The following is a 3,848-nucleotide window of genomic DNA, read 5'->3' as shown; positions in this document are numbered from 1 at the left end:
AGTAGGTTGAAATCTCCACCTTCTTGGAATATGTACTTATTTATGAATGAAACAGGGTGTTTTTGCAAAATCTAAGGCTTTAATGCTGTTGATGATTTAAATTGTCATCCCATGCCTGTATATATGTATGTGTGTACATATTATATGAATAGTAGTCCTAGATGCCCTACGATGGCTGACAGTATATGTTTTCACCCACAAATTTACATAGATGAAGAATAGGGATTAGAACAATATTTTTCAAACTTTTCTGCATAATAGCATCACCTGGATACCTTTAAAAAAATACTGAGGCCTTGTTCCTACTTCTAAACTTTCTGATTTAATTTGTCTTGGATGTGACCTAGCCACACCTCAATAAACAACTGAATTAGGGTCATGACCTTCCTTCCTCAAGTGAGATATAAAGATAATTAAATGTGTCTGCTAAATTGGGTGATACCCTTCAAAAACTGCATATAGATAGGGACAGTGATCACTTCTAAGAAGAAATTTACTACAAAAGAGAGGACCAGGAGCTACTTTTAGTGTGGCGTTCTACTGGAGAATTCTTTCTGGATCCTGTCCTGGCCCAGATACTTTCATGCTTCATGTGAACTCTACAAAAAATGTGTGGAACTGAATGATCGCCAAAAGAGTTTTACAACTAAAGAACTGTATCAACTGAGGCCCAGTCAGTTTTGCTCTGGGGCCCTGCTGATTGTGCCTAACTGAGCATGTTCTATTGTCATTAGTCAAATCACATCAGTTCTGGAAAATGGGTAGAGATATGTCCTAGTGACAACTATGTGGATGCGAATGGGATAAGTGGATGTGCAGTATGGGTGACTTAGTCAGGACCTCATCTTTGTGGAGTGATCAGGGCTTCAGCAATGTGATAAGTGACTGTAATTTCCCAACACCAAAATTCATGCAGCAGCCCAGACAATGGAAATCTATAGGTAGGATTCCTCAGGAGATCAGTTGCTGCAGAATCCAATCTCAAACACCATGTCAAGATGCTACGCTTCAGGCAGACAGACATAGGTGCATGAAAAAGGGTGAATGAGTAGACAAGTGCAAGCAAACCTAAGGAATCTATAAAACATTTGAGCAGGGGCACCCTGGTAAATGTCTGTGCTCCCTGCTGAATTTGCATGTCAACATTTGGCCTATTTATTCTCAATATTTGATACTGATATGATGTTATTTGAAAGCCAGATTTGTTTCTAAATAAACTAGTGTTTTGTACTTATCATCTTGTACTGTAGGTCTTTTTCTTATTCATTTGCTATTCTTTTCAGTTTGTAAACCAAAAATTAAGAGCATTTAAAAGTGCTGGCTCTGGCAGCCTAGATTCTAATCTTGGGTCAGGCCCTTAAAATAGGTGTGATTTTAGGTTTCTTAACCTGACTATAAAATAAAAAGTATAGTACCTGCTTAATAGGGCTGTTAAAAGAGTCATTTGAAATATTATAGGTAATTCACTTTTTATTGCTCCTGATACATAGTAAATCATCTATTATTAGCTTTTATTTATTTCATTTTTATATTTCCTGTAATGGACAGTTCAATGTCTTGCATATGATAGGTATTTAATAAGTACTTCATTTTGAGAAGTACTATACTATGATTCATTAATCGGAGGGATTTATTAGTTCTAGTATAGGTATGTATTCTGAAAGGAGAATCTGTTTAGACACAAATTCTTTTTATTCTAAGTAGATTTTTTTCCAGAAATTTTTGAGACAGCTTGATATTAGAAAGAAAATGCTGATACGTGTAGCTGAGAAAACATACAACTGCTTCAAAATGGCCTGCAAACTTATCAAACCTTACATTGGAACTAAGCTGACCAGCAGGCAGAGACAATATATTTATATGTATCTCCAATACAGACATCCTGGTATCCCTTGAAACTTTAATAGATTTTTTTTCCCCTTTTAGTATTTGATAGTTTGGAGGAAAAAGAAAATAATGCCACAGTGCCATTTTATATTTTTTTGCTTAGGTATATCATTTGACTTCTTCAGGCTCAGCTTCCAAAGTTCTGTTCCTCTAAATCAGCCTTATGCTTTACTTATCTCTAATCCTCTCAAATCATGTTCCACTGATGACATAAAGCAGTGATCTTACTTTAAATGTACTTAACCTTCCATTTCAGAAGTTACAATGTAATTTTCATTTTATTCTGCTCGGGCAATCACAAATTTTAAGTTTCTCTGAGTTTACTCTTCAGTGGAAGCCTTCAGAATGCACTTACAAAAATTCAATACAAGAGTGGGAAGCAAATAGGACACATTTCCTCAGTGTTTATGAGTTGATATCTTGTGGCTTGTTCACCTTGGTGACCCAGTCATGGCATTGAATTTTTTTTAATTACTCATCACTTGGATTGTGACCATCATGCACTTTTGGCTTATATTTTCCCTTTCAAATGTATGTATACATAACTCATGAATTTTTATCAACTCACACATCAGTTTTAAACCCTCTGTTTTCTTAGAAATCTCTCAATCAGAATTTAGCTGATTAATAAGTGAGTTGAATAAATTGCTGTAATTAATTTTGTTCTTGAATGTTTAATTTTATGGAACTATAAGCACCACATAAAATAACGTAAAAAGGACATATGTATTGAAAATATCTATTGTACTTCTAGGTACCCCATGATCTACTAGCCAGTGCCACAGGTCTCTGAGAGTCAGAGTATTTTGACTCCTGCTTTGAAGCTGCTATCCATTATGGTACCCAGATTCAGCTGGTCTTTGGAGATTAAGTGCCACCATCTGGTTTCTGCCAACTTGGGATCTGATCCTCCCCATTGTGTTTAAGGATTCAAGATCATTGACAGCAGTTTCCACAGTAATATCTGACATACAGAGAAAGGTGGCTACTGAGCTCTTCAGGGATGATGGAACTAGACTCACATATTTATTTCTCAAGGTTCTGGTAAAAGGTGTGTCCTCTGGACATTCCTGGGGTGTTTGAGCAGGACTTCCATGATAAATCCATTAAAATATCCCAATCTCTCTAAGCCTTTGGATCCCCTCATCTACATTATACCAGGGCAGTTCTGGCATTTCAATCTTAGGTAATGTCAGCCACCTTTGGATCCACGTTTTAGCCAACCATAAAAACAAACCATCAATGTTCTTTCTGACACTTTGAGCCAGAACATTCAATGCAGAATCTCTGCCTAGTAGGCCTGTATCAATAAATTCAGCCTGATCTAGCTTTATATTCCTTCCACCACTATCCCAGACACTTAATATCCATTTCCACACATATTCCCCTGATTTCTGGTCTATATAAATTGGAAAACTCATGCAGTTCTTTTGTAGTACACTTTGTACCTTACCTTTGGGGCCTGTTGGGACTTTAGTTATAGGTGTGAAAGGAAAGAGGGGTAGTGGGGGTGGGTCATGAAAAGAATTACAAGTATCTTTCAAGACAATTACCTCAGGGCATTCCTTTACAGCTCCATCTGATGAACTAGGATTAATCACTTCAGACAGAGGAGCAAGGGTTGTTTCCCCATGGGAAGTAGTTAAATACCTCACAGGCACTGAAGGATTTATCTCTTCAGGTGGGGGTTGGATGGCTGACTCCTCAGGGTGGACTGGAGGTCAGAAAATCATTTCTTCTAGGCAGGCTGGACTTTGGGTAGCTCTTTCCACAGGGCAGGCTGGAAGTTGGGTGTCTATGTCCTCAGGGCAGATCATTACAGGTTTATCTAGAAAAAACTTAGCACAATGTAGGGTTTCAATTGCTCCACAGTGGTAATTATCACTCCATATGTAGCCATGACATTTTTCAGGATACCATTCCTTTCCAATCAATGCCCTCACTTTAATAGTAGACACCCT

The sequence above is a fragment of the Tamandua tetradactyla genome, chromosome X, assembly GCF_023851605.1.
Source record: "Tamandua tetradactyla isolate mTamTet1 chromosome X, mTamTet1.pri, whole genome shotgun sequence".
Lineage (NCBI taxonomy): Eukaryota > Metazoa > Chordata > Mammalia > Pilosa > Myrmecophagidae > Tamandua > Tamandua tetradactyla.
This window is presented reverse-complemented; position numbering follows the sequence as displayed.